The sequence below is a fragment of the Sorex araneus genome, chromosome 3 (assembly GCF_027595985.1).
Source record: "Sorex araneus isolate mSorAra2 chromosome 3, mSorAra2.pri, whole genome shotgun sequence".
NCBI classification, from domain to species: domain Eukaryota; kingdom Metazoa; phylum Chordata; class Mammalia; order Eulipotyphla; family Soricidae; genus Sorex; species Sorex araneus.
Genome location: NC_073304.1, coordinates 27,420,059 through 27,433,481, shown reverse-complemented (window position 1 = coordinate 27,433,481; position 13,423 = coordinate 27,420,059). Strand labels below are relative to the sequence as shown.

Here is a 13,423-nt window from a genome sequence, read left to right as displayed (position 1 = left end):
CACCAGTAACATCTCCCTTGTGAGACTTGTTACTGTTTTTGGCATATCGAATACACCACAGGTAGCTTGCCAGGCTCTGCAAAGTCCTAAATTGAGACATAACCAAATACCCATTGACAGTAAAACCAACTAGTTCCTTGAGGATCAGAAAGTGAGAAATTATTTTGCAGTGCTCATCAACACCCTTAATAATCCCCCACCCCATTTGTCAAATTTCAAGCAACTGAGCATAAGCAGATAGGCACTAAGGACACAATGATGGCTTAGTTCCCATATAATGCAGCAAGGAGAAACAAACCTGGTTTGTTGGAATTGGGGACAAAGCCCCTTCTGAAAAGGGGAGCAGATTTTGGAGTTCTGCCAATATTGGTTTTGAATTGTACTGTAGGCTACTCGGATACAGTCGGACAGTGAAGAATTCATGGAAAAGACTTGTGTAAGTACTGTTAGGGACATCTTATAGAATTTTTCTCAGAGTCCTAACCATTTTTTTTGCGCCCCCCCCCCCCCGGCCCCGCCGCATTTTCCATGGTTAGAATTCTGCATAAGGATTATGGGCTAGCACTCCAGTTTCACAACTAACAACAGATTAGCCAACCACTTTCCTTCTAAGTGACTCCTGGGAGGCAGAGCAGCATCCCTGGACGGGCTTGGCACACCCATGTTTCCGGGAGCCCCAAACACACAGTCCAGGAGGGTCACCTAAGATGAGAACAGGCGCTGGGTCCTGGCTGTGTCACCCGCAGCTGCCTCCTCACGCGGCTCAGCCACTCACTGCGCCTGGTGTCTGCAACATCGACCCAATCTGGATTCGGGGCGCAACTCTTCGTATCTTGGGGTTGGACCGTGGTCTGCGCCTTGTGGCTTCTTGGGGCCGGGTCAACACAGCAGTATCTTGCAGAAGGGATGGCGGTGACGGACGGTGACGGTGGAGCCCGCTAGCCGCAGCCTCTAGGACGAGCCCGTGCGCATCTCCGCCAGCGGCCTGGCCCCCGGGCAGCGGGTCACGCCGCGCGCGTCCCTACGCGACGAGAAAGGAGCGCTCCTCCGGGCCCACGCGCGCTACTGCGCCGACGCCCGCGGCCGGCTGGACCTGGCGCGCGCGCCCGCGCTGGGCGGCAGCTTCGCGGGGCTCGAGCCCATGGGGCTCTTCTGGGCCCTGGAGCCCGACAAGCCCTTGCTGCGGCTGGTGAAGCGGGACGTGCAGACGCCCTTCACGGTGCAGCTGGAGGTGTTGGACGGCCACGATCCGGAGCCCGGGCGGCTGCTGAGCCGGACGGAGCATGAGCGCCACTTTCTGGGTCCCGGGGTGCGGCGGGAGCCGGTGTGCGCGGGCCGGGTGCGCGGCACGCTCTTACTGCCGCCAGGTGAGCCTGGGGTGCTCAAGGGACCTTCACCTATAACCATGTCTGGGTTCCTTTTTCTCCACTCATCTGAAACATCAATGCAGAAGAAAAAAAGAAATCATGGAGCACACAGCATAAAGTGTTTTTACAAGAGTCATTTCTTTGTCCAATTTTCTAAGTCAAAAATTGTTCTGTGCCTTAAGTGACTCTTGGAACTGTGTGCTTGTTACCCTCCGTATGACTTTATGATAATTAATGAGAAGATTCCCTGTAGTTTTTCTCCTCTCAAGGAACCTGTGTCCCGTTTATTTTTTTTATTGGTTTTTGGGTCACACCTGGCGATGCACAGGGGTTACTCCTGGCTCATGCACTCAGGAATTACTCCTGGCGGTGTCGGGGGACCATGGGATGCTGGGAATCGAACCCGGGTCGGCCGCGTGCAAGGCAAACGCCCTACCCGCTGTGCTATTGCTCCAGCCCCTATCCCGTTTAATAGTGAGTGACTTCTGGAGCTACTGGACCTTGCTAAATAATACAGAAATATCTCTTTATTATTATTTTAAAAAAAGCAAACTCTTTTTTTTTTAGTTTTACATTTTTACTATTTTTTAAACAGTGTATCTTAAAATCCTAACTATAATATGATTATGATTATAGTGCTTCTTTAACTTACATAACTTTTTCGGATGCTGTTTAAGTCAATGTCAAGTATCTTTGGACTGATATAATTGTGTGTGCGCGCATATGCACATGTGTATGTGTACATATATGCTACATTGTGTTTTCTTTAATTTTGCTAAGAATCACGGGCCTTTTTAAAAATTGAATTACTGTGATTACATAGTTGCACAGTTGTTCATGATTGGGTTTCTGTCAGCCCTTTACCTGTGTATGTTTCCTGCCATAATGTACCCAGTTCCTTTCCTCCCCATCCCCAGCCTTTCTATGGTAGATACCTCTCTCTCTCTCTCTCTCTCTCTCCCTCTCTCTCTCTCTCTCTCTCTCTCTCTCTCTCTCTCTCTCTCTCTCTGTCTCTTAGGCTCTGTGGTTTGCAATACTGTTACTAAAAGGTTATTGTGTATATTGCTTTTCCTCCTTTCAGCACTGAGTTCTTGTTCAGAGTGATTATTTCCAACTCTCAGTGTCATAGTGGTCCCTCACTGTCCTAATTGCACTTCCTCACAACTTGAGGCAAGCTGCCTACCATGGACCAGTCTTTTGCTCTCACTTCCACTGTCTTTGGGTATTATTCTCATACTGTATTGTTTTTTTTTAATCCCCCAAATGAGTGTGATCATTCTGTCTGTCCCTCTCCTGACTTATTTCACTCAACATGATATTCTCCATGTCCATTCAAGTATAAGCAAATTTTATCATTTCATTTTTATGTCTGCATAGTATTCCATTAAGTAGATGTACCATTGCTTCTTTCTTTCTTTCTTTCTTAATTGAATCACAGTGAGATACACAGTTATAAAATTGTTTATGATTGGGTTTCAGTCATACAGTGTACCAACACCTGTCACTTCTAGTTTCCCTCACACACCCCCAACCCCCCGACCCCAGCCTGTATAGCAGGCACTTTTCCTCTCTCTCTCTCTCTCTCTCTCTCTCTCTCTCTCTCTTAGTGGGGGTATTCGTTATTCCACCATATATATATATATATTTTTTGCTTTTTGGGTCACACCCAGCGATGCTCAGGGGTTACTCCTGGCTTTGCACTCAGGAATTACTCCTGGCAGTGCTAGGGGGACCATATGGGATGCTGGGGATTGAACCCAGGTCGGCCGCGTGCAAGGCAAATGCCCTACCCGCTGTGCTATCGCTCCGACCCATAATATTCTTTTTTTAAATTTGTTTTATTGAGGGCTGGAGCGATAGCAAAGCGGGTAGGGCATTTGCCTTGCACGCGGCCAACCCAGGTTCGAATCCCAGCATCCTGGGTGTGACCCAAAAAAGAAAAAAAAATTGTTTTATTGATTGATTGATTGATTTTTGCTTTTTGGGTCACACCCGGAGATACACAGGGGTTACTCCTGGCTCTGCACTCAGGAATTACTCCTGGCAGTGCTCAGGGGACCACATGGGATGCTGGGAATCAAACTCAGGTTGGCTGCATGCAAGGCAAACGCCCTACCCACTGTGCTATGGCTCCGGCCCCCTCCACCATGTAATATTCCTTATGTTATTCTTTTCTCTAGTCCCTGGACCTTTCCCTGGGATCATTGACCTCTTTGGAATAGGAAAGGCCTTGCTGGAACACCGGGCCAGGCTTCTGGCTTTCCATGGCTTTGTCACATTCGCTCCTGCTTATTATCAATATGAAGGTCTGCCTGAGAATTTATTTATTATTTTTAAAATTATTTTTATACATTTTATTTTCATAAAGTAGTTTACAATAACTCCTTACAGTTAATATTCCAACACTCACCCAACCAGCAAACATCTTCCCACAATAAGAGGGAAGTGTGTAAAGGTTGTTGGTTTCATTCTGGGGCGCTTTAAGCCCCTATATAAGAGAATACAAACAAGTATATTAAAACCAAACACATGTGTGCTGCTTTAGGTACATCAGTGGGCTAAAGTATATCAGTTCCTTCATGCATGAGGCTCATCCAAGCGTGTGGAGAGTGGCCTTGAGCATGCCTATGGCTGAGTTCTGGAAGTTTTCGGTTTCCGGGGCTCTGCTTGAGGCAGGGAGGGAAACTCAACCTGTGCCCCCCCCCCCCAAGGGGGCCCCGGTGAAGACAGCCTGGCGCAGGGGCAGGAGATTCTGCATCACTTTCTTCTGGGAGCTTTGCTTTATAGTCTCGGGATCTTGGCTGTTGATGAGATTACATGGTGCCGCTGCCCGAAATTTAGACAGTATTCTCCCGGACTACTTTGAAGAAGCCCTGTGCTACAGCCTTTAGCACTCCCAGATTTTCACTGTTCTTTACCATCCGCCCAGAAATCCTTCCAGAAAGAGCAGTGCTGTGCCCTCACTGGGGCCAGTGCTCTGCTGCTTGCTGTGCTTTGTGAGAGCTCCAAAGTTGTTTGGAGACTTCCTTGGCTGGAGATGCTGATTTCCATTTTTGGTCAGATAAACAAATAGTGCATATTTCATTATAAAAATCCATGTGATGGTTTATTTTTAAACATTAATCATATTAAAATTTAGCTTGAGGGGCTAGAGTGATAGTACAGCAGAAAGGGCATGTGTGTTGCACTGGCCAGTTCAGGTTCAATCCCCAGTACTACCCTGGCCCCCACCAGGAGTGAGACCTGAGCACAGACCCTACAGTAAGCCCAGAGCACTGCTGGTGTGGTTTTTTTTTTTTAAAAAAAAAAAAAGATTAAATTTCATCTTGATAAGGCTGCCCTGGGGCTATAGCTCAGGATGGTTGGATAACTGACTAGTTTACTGACTATTTATCATGATTTGGGAGTGGTGGGACATAGGCTTGGGCCACACCTGGTAGTGCTCAAGGGCTACTCTTGGCTCTGGTCAGGAATCACTCCTGATGATGCTCAGGGGACCTTGTGATTCTGGGGATCAAACTGGAGTTGGACACATGAAGGCACGTGCCTTAATCCTTGGACTGTCTCTCTAGCCCTAATCAAGTATCTTGCATGTATGAGGCCCTGGGATGTTGGATCCTAGGATGGGTGGATTGTATGTATTGATGAATGAATAAATGAGAAAAATAAATTTTTCTCTTTTTTCCAAGTGGAACTTCTGCATGCTGTTAAAAGAAATCTTCATGCATAGAAGTATAGGCATGTTCTTCTGAGCTCAGGGATCATTCCTGGCAGTGCTCAGGGAACCATAAAAGGTCCTAGGGACCAACCCAGATCAGCCATATGTGAGGCAAGCACCCTACCTGTTATACTATCTTTACATCTCCAACATTTTGGGGGGAAAGGGATAGATAGTGTCAGGGATTGAACCTTGGGCCTCACATATGCAGGCCAATTAAACTCTACCACTAATGCTCTACATCTTAAACTACATCCCCTGCTTCCTGTACTCGGATTTCTTTTTTTGGGGTGCGGCACGGGGTGCATGCCCAGTGATTCTCAGGGCATACTCCTGGCTCTGCACTCAGGAATTACTCCTGTCGGCTCTCAGGGGAACATAGAGTATAGGATAACATAGCCTCAGATAGTTTAGGTTTATTGGGTTACTCCATCACAGTGCTCCCATTCTGTGTTTATTTGTAATTTCTTTCTTTGTGTACTCTTGACTTGTAAATATTGTTTTACTCTTCTCCTTGAGTCCTTTGCATAATTTATTCAGAGCCATGTTCTTTGGTATGGGCAAAGGAAGACAATAGCAAATGCTATGCTTTGGTAACCTGGGAGTCATTTGACTCTACGCGATATTTTCTTCCTGGGCATCTGTTCTATCAACCTAAGCCTCAGCTGCCCTTACTTCCTAGCACCCCCAAAAGCAGGGTCCCAACAAGGGACGGGATGGACCCAGGGCAAGCGGTGAGTTATGTGCTACCCTGGCATCGAGATGGGCCTGGCCAAAGTGCCTAATGCTTAACTATAAGTTAAGAGCTTGGTCATGGACAAATGCTGTCATGATCCAAAAAATAACAACTGGATTTGGACCCTGCTAGGGTTAGGAATGATTAATCTGGCCTGAGTGTTATAGTCTGAGTCTGCAAGATGTTGCCAGGAGAGCTGCCCTACAAGCCTCAAAGTATTTCTTACTGTGTCCATACAAAAATAACTAGTATTTAGATGTGAATAAGTTCTTGAACTAAGGAAAGGAGAAAAACCTTAAGAGATATTTTGCCTGCTGGCAGTCAGGAAGGGCTTTGGAATGCCCGACCCTCAGAAAGGGCTTTCTATTTTTTGGTTTTTGGGTCACACCCGGTGATGCACAGGGGTTATTCCTGGCTCATGCACTCAGTTATTACTCCTGACGGTGCTGGGGGTGGGGAGACCATATAGGATTCCAACCCGGATTGGCCTTGTGCAAGGCAAAATCCCTACCCCCTGTCTATTGCTCCAGCCCAGGAAGGGCTTTCTTATGCTGATTTTGCTACCTGACTGTGTGTAGCCTAGAGGGCAAGGTGGAGAGACAAAGAGTGGGAAAGAGGATAGAGCAGCAGAATCCAGAGAGGGGAGAGATGGAGAGCTGGGAGAGAAGCAGAGAGACAGGAGTTAATGGAACAACTGATCAATCAACTTGGACTTGAAGCCAGGAAACGAGGGCCAAACGAGGGCTTGGCCCTCGTTTCCTTCTCCGTCTGCCCCATGGCCCGGACCGATCCCCCTCGAACCTGGGGGTGGCTGCCAGGGCTCTTCCCCAGTCGCGCCCCCCCCTTGCCCCCGCAGATGTTTTTTTACAATAGAGCATGCTGGGGATTGAACCCAGGTTGGCTGCATGCAAGCCAAGCATCCTACCTGCAGTGCTATCATCACTCTGGTCCCTGTACTCAGATTTAATCAGAACATGTCTACTCATTTCAGAAAGTTAAACAATTTCACTGGATTCGGAAAACTTATCTTTGTCAATCATTTGCCAGTTTCTTTCTGTTGCTTGGGCTCTAACCCAGGACCTCATACATGCAAAGCATGCACTTTATGACTAAGCTGAATGAATATAAGCCTTACTTAGTTTTATGGGATTTGAGCCATACCTGGTGGTGATCAAGGACTCTTCTGGTTCTGTGGTCAGAGGGTCTTAGTAATGCTAAGGAGGCTTTATGCAATGCTCAAAGAATCACATTTGGTGCAATATACCAGGGTTGGCTATGTGCAAGACACACAACTTATCTCTTGTAATAACCCTCTGGCCCCTCGCTAACATATTCAGATAGGATCTGATGATTTGCTTCTTGGAACAGATCCTGCACATTACATACCTGGGAATGTTTAGACTTTGATCCTGTCCACATGAAAGAGGCCTTGAGCTTGACAAGACTTCATGCATGACTAGCATTCTCTGGTCACTGATGGTAGCTTGGGACTTTGGTAATCAATTTCCAAATTTCTATCGAATTTAAGAATTGTTTGGGAGTGCAGTAGGAAGGATGCTGGCCTGGCAGGCAGCCTACTGCGGTTTGATCGCCAAACCCTGCCAAGAGTGGCCCCTGAGCACTGTTGGGTGTGTTCCCCTTACCAATTCACAAATGAAACTAGCATCTCCAGTTGAATTTTAAAAAGGTATTTTTCTAGGAAAGGCAAAGCTGCTGTCACTCATTTACCCAGTTGATCTTTACCAAGAATCCCACCCAGAGCCCTTTCAGCCCCTCAGACTGGCAGTGGAACTCCTCCTTGGGTGAGGAGAAGGGACAATAAGATGCAAAGCGAATTAGGACTCTGGGAGAAGCATTGCAGGCTCCCCGCCTCTCTGGTTCTAGCTTTGCCACCCGATAGCTATGTGTGTGCTCGGCTTCTTTGCAGAGTCCAGGGTGTGAGAATACTGTGTACCTTCTCCGGGTTGTCTTGAGAAGTTGAGAAGATAATGAATTGCAAAGTGTAACGAGCCTGTTGTATTTTCCTGTCACCATGAGGACTTGCCTGGCGAGGAGAACAAGATTGGCTAAATAGGGTCCCGAGGCCACCCCAGGGCTTGGCCCGCTGTGCATGCAGGGGTGCCCAGCACTGCTTGGAGCAGCCCTGAGTGGCACCGAGTCCCCTGCCAGGTGTGGCTCAAAAAACAAAGACCAAAGTAAAACAAAACAGACAATGCACGTTGTTGATGGATAATTTCATTTACTCTATCTCATTCAGTTTCTCGGGGTTTTTTTTGTTTTTGTTTTTGTTTTTTGCTTTTTGGGTCACACCCGGTGATGCACAGGGGTTACTCCTGGTTCTACACTCAGGAATTACTCCTGGCGGTGCTCAGGGGACCATATGGGATGCTGGGATTCGAACCCGGGTTGGCCGCACGCAAGGCAAACGCCCTACCCGCTGTGCTATCGCTCCAGCCCCCTCAGTTTCTCGTTTTTATCCCATTTGCCAAACATGTGCACATTCTTTGTAGAGACCTGTGCCACCCATAGAGGAGAGGGAGGGTGGGGAGGGTCTCTGCCTGTCTTCTGCTTGCTCATGGCCTAGTTGGGGGTGTTGGTGGCATTTGCCACACGATGAAATGGCCTCGACTGCCACAGTGAGAGGTGAGAGATGCAAGAGGCAACCCAAAGGAGAGAGTGTAGCCTCGGTGTCCTGGGAGGGCTGAAGGAAGGAGGGATGCTCAGATTTTTGAGGCAAAGGGTCGCTGTTTGAGGAAAGGCTGGGAATCAGAACTGAGGGAGTTTTTTTACTCCAGGAACAACGGAGGCCCTGTTTGACCACTTTGGAGAGTTTTGGTTCAGGAGTGGAGATAAGATTAAGCAGGACTGTCATTGTCACTGTTATCTCATTGCTCATTGATTTGCTCAAGCGGGCACCAGTAACGTCTCCATTGTGAGACTTGTTGCTGTTTTTGGCATATCGAATACGCCACGGGTAGATTGCCAGGCTCTGCCGTGCGAGTGAGATACTCTCGGTAGCTTGCTGGGCTTTCCAAGAGGGGCGGAGGAATCGAATCCGGGTCGGTCGCGTGCAAGGCAAACACCCTACCCGCTGTGCTATCGCTCCAGCCCGACAGGTTGGGGTTATGCACTTGTTCATTTGTCTGCTCTGTTAGCCCTGTTTTAAAAAACAACAGCAACAACAACAAAAACAGCATGGACTGGAGCGATATCGCAATGGGTAGGGCGTTTGCTTTGCACAGAGCCAACCTGGGTTCGATTCCTCCATCCCTCTTGTAGAGCCCTGCAAGCTAGGTAGCCCGCCTGCATGGCAGAACCTGGCAAGCTATCCGTGGCGTATTCAATATGCCAAAAACAGTAACAACAAGTCTCACAATGGAGACATTACTGGTGCCCGCTCGAGCAAATCAATGAACAACGGGACTACGGTGCTACAGTTTTTCTATTATATAGGTTTGTAGCACTTCTTCCTTTTTTGCTTCCAGGTAAAGGGTTCAGGCATTGTACTTTCAGGCATTTTTTTTTTTAATGTAGGAGTACTGCTATTTACTCAGCCATTGATTAAGCTGATTGAACTGGGCATGAACTTCACATTACTTTTTTTTATTCATGTTAATTTTATTTTATTATTTATTATTGTTATTTTTTTAATCAACATGAGATACAGTTACAAAGCTTTCCTGTGTGTTTCAGTCATACAATGATAGATCACCCAACCCAACCCTCCACCAGTGCACATCTTCCACCACCAAGGTCCCCAGTATCCCCCCTCCCGTCCCATCACTCCCCCTGCCTCTATGGCTGACAATCTCCCCCATACTCACCTTTTTTTTTTTTTCCTTTTTGGGTCACACCCGGCGATGCACAGGGGTCATTCCTGGCTCTGCACTCAGGAATTACCCCTGGCGATGTTCAGGGGACCATATGGGATGCTGGGAATCAAACCCGGGTCGTCTGCGTGCAAGGCAAATGCCCTATCTGCTATGCTATTGCTCCAGCCCCTCCCCCATACTCACTTTTGTATTGCTTGTTATGAATAGCATAAGGTGTCGCTCCTGAAATTGTAAAATTTTAGATAATTATGGTCCGGAGAAATCTCTGCAGTGAGCTGCTCAGTTCAGAGATTCTTTTGTGTGTCTCTGGATCATGGCGTTAAGGAGCTTACGTCACAGCAGGTGGGTGAGGGGAAGATGAGAAGGACCGGCCCATCCCTTATCCCTCAAGGCCTGGGGTTTGCTGTCACTGAACCCGTGTACCTGCACTACTCTCTGGGTTCTGAGAGTTGACAGCCACCAGGGTTTTTAGGGGGCAGGTGGAGGGACAACACCCGCTCCATCTGAGGCACCCCGGTGAAGTTGGCCTGGCTTAAAGTCCAGGGGCATCTCTGCAGTGAGCTGTTTGGTTTGGAGATTTTTTTGTTTGTTTGTTTTTTGCTTTTTGGGTCACACCCAGCGATGCTCAGGGGTTATTCCTGGCTTTGCACTCAGGAATTACTCCTGGCACTGCTTGGGGGACCATATGGGATGCCGGGGATCGAACCCGGGTCGGCCGCCAGGGTCGGCTGCGTGCAAGGCAAACGCCCTACCCGCTGTGCTATCGCTCCGGCCCCTTGGTTTGGAGATTTTTGTGTGTGTGTCTGGATCATGGCCCTTGTTTCCATCTTTTCCAGTGAAGTAAACTATTGGCATATGCCCTGCAGGGCACGCCCGCTCGTCCACTGCACGCCACTGGCCCTAACTGCAGCTTTTGATCTCTTTCAAGAGTTATGGGTCTCTGAAATAAGGCCAATAAATGAGCTTCTGTAACTGAACCAGAGGTGGTTTGTGGGTGTGGCTCCCACATACCTAACTTTCAGTCGTTTAATTTTCTGGTAGACTTGGCCCCAAGTTGTTGGGGTCTGGTCAAAGGCACAGCAGCAATTTTGGGGTATCAGGAAGTCTGAATACATCGTCAGGATGCTGATGCACTCAACCCGAAGATATAGATTGACCCGCTGGCGGCACCATACCCCCATTTTGGGCATTTCCCTGAAGGCTGATTTTTGTCTCTTCATGGCCTCATTTATGAATAATATCACAGCCACAGTGTCCATCAATGGATCTGGATTCAGTGGAAGCAGACCCATGGATTACAAGCACACTAGCATTCTCCATTGGGCCATGACCTGAGGAGAGCCAAGGTAACTTTCTCAGGCCTATTGGACATTGTGGATATACGGAATGATATTGTAGGTGGATATGAGAATCCCTGCATGATTCCTATGAAGAATGCTGAGGGGCCCATTCTCTTCATTGTAACTAGAGGAGTGAGGTGTATGCCCAAAGAGCCTGTGAACGGCTACAGGCCCATGGAAAGGAAAAGCCCCTAGTCCTTTTTTTTTTTTTCTTTTTGGGTCACATCTGGTGATGCACAGGGGTTATTCCTTGTTCATGCACTCAGCAGTTACTCCTGGTGGTGCTCAGGGGACCACATAGGATGCTGGGAATCGAACCTAGGTTGGCCGAGTGCAAGGCAAACGCCCTAAACCCCTGTTCCTTTGTTACCGTGGGACTGGGCATTGCATTGAGCCCCCTTACTTCCCCATGTGTCCAGCTTCCTTGCACAGAGTTGTGAACAAACCTGTGATATGGGGTGGGGAGCCCAGGGCTCATTCTAAGGCCCAGGTAGATGCATGGGAGTACATCCTAGCCTTCTTCAGCAAGCATCTGGGAGGTATCCGGAAGACATCTTCCTCCAAGTTGTAATTTATTGTTTTTTTGTAATTTATTGTAGACACAATAGCTTCAAGGTCAGATTCTAGTGCTTAATAATCTATTTCAGTAAGTTTTTCTCTGGATAACATTAAGTTCATGTCATTAGTATTAATAAATGTATTTTAGGTAATTTGTTTTTGTTTTTGGGCCACACTTGGGAATGTTCAGGTGTTACACCCAGCTCTGAACTCAGGAATTACTCCTGGAGGTACTCAGGAGACCATATGAAATGCCAGGGATCAAACCTAGGTTGGCTGTATGCAAGGTTGCCTACTGTACTATTACTTTGGCCCATATTTTAGGCAACTTTTGAGTGATTTTTAAAATATTTTTATTACTATAACACATACCTATTGTAATATTACATTAAAGTTACTAAAAGCAAAAAGTATCTTGCACTGTTAAATTTTGTTTTGTCTTCTAAATTTTTTTCTTAACACTTTCAGCCATCAACATTTAAAGCTAAACAATTACTTTTTTTCTTCACTGGGATGCAATGGTTATTCAGTGGTTAACCATTGGATTATGTATAGGTCAGCTACATTTAACAGGGTAGAATTTGCAGGGAAGTTCGAACCACACTTGGCTCAGGTCAGGGTTTACTCTTGGCAGGACCCGGGGAATTATAAGTGGTGCTGGGGGTTGACCTGGATTGGCTGACGCAAGGCACACCCTGTACTATCTCTCCAGCCCCAGGCAGAATTTTTATTGATCTAGAATCAAAGATAAAGGAACAAAAACTAAGCTACATATACTGGAATTTAGAAACAGTTCATTTCCACAGATTTATAATCTGGATTGTCTAAAGAAAATTACCTAAAATTAGTAAAAATTAGGGGGCAGGGGAAGAGGAGAAAGTCAAGGGAAGAAACTTGAGTGTCACTTCAGGTCTGGTACTGACCTATCCACTGAATGTCCCTGAATGGAGGACATATTGCACTTCTTGCAATAAAGATGTTGGCAGTACACTGCAGTACTTATGGAAGTAGAATGGTGGAAAGCTCACTCATTTTAGAGACCTGGGGCCTAATCTTGTTTTTTTTTTTTTTTTTTTGCTTTTTGGGTCACACCTGGCAATGCACAGGGGTTACTCCTGGCTCTGCACTCAGGAATTACCCCTGGCCGTGCTCAGGGGACCATATGGGATGCTGGGATTTGAACCCGGGTCGGCCTCGTGCAAGGCAAACGCCCTACCCGCTGTGCTATCTCTCCAGCCCCCCTAATCTTGTATTTTGTTCAGAGGATAAATATGTGATGAGTTTCCACTGACTGTGCCCCTTCATGTGCTCCGTCCACCCTTCTCCAGTTCCTCTGTCCCTAGATGAGCTGAGTTGCATGGTTGTGAAATCACAAGACAGGACAAAAGAAAAAGTGCCATTGAGGAGTTAATCCTCCACAGCCTGCCCCCTGACCAGAGGTGGCCTATCTCCCTCCAAAAGGATACTGTTCTGTCAGGCAGCCCCTCCCCCCTGAGCCTTCACTAGGTTCATTTGGTCCTGCACCAAATCTTGTTGACTTTTCCATTTTTTCCCCCTATTTCTTTGCACAGTCACTGTGTAACTTTCCTCCAATGACTCAGGTCACTTGTTTACTGCCAGAACTTTGATACAATTCAACACTGACGCTGCAGTGACCGATTTTCGATATTCGAGTTGAAGGACACAGTTCCTGAGGACCCATGACAAGCGTTTTGTTGTTTTTTTTTTGCTTTTTGGGTCACACCTGGCAATGCACAGGGGTTAATCCTGGCTCTGCACTCAGGAATTACCCCTGGCGGTGCTCAGGGGACCATATGGGATGCTGGGAATTGAACCCGGGTTGGCCGCGTGCAAGGCAAACGCCCTACCCG

General features: G+C 47.3%; 1 pseudogene; it reads left to right on the top strand.

Moving 5' to 3' along the window:
* Nucleotides 1-916: 916 nt before the first annotated feature.
* LOC129403373 (peroxisomal succinyl-coenzyme A thioesterase-like) lies at nucleotides 917-11,565 on the top strand (annotated as a pseudogene).
* Nucleotides 11,566-13,423: the final 1,858 nt, after the last annotated feature.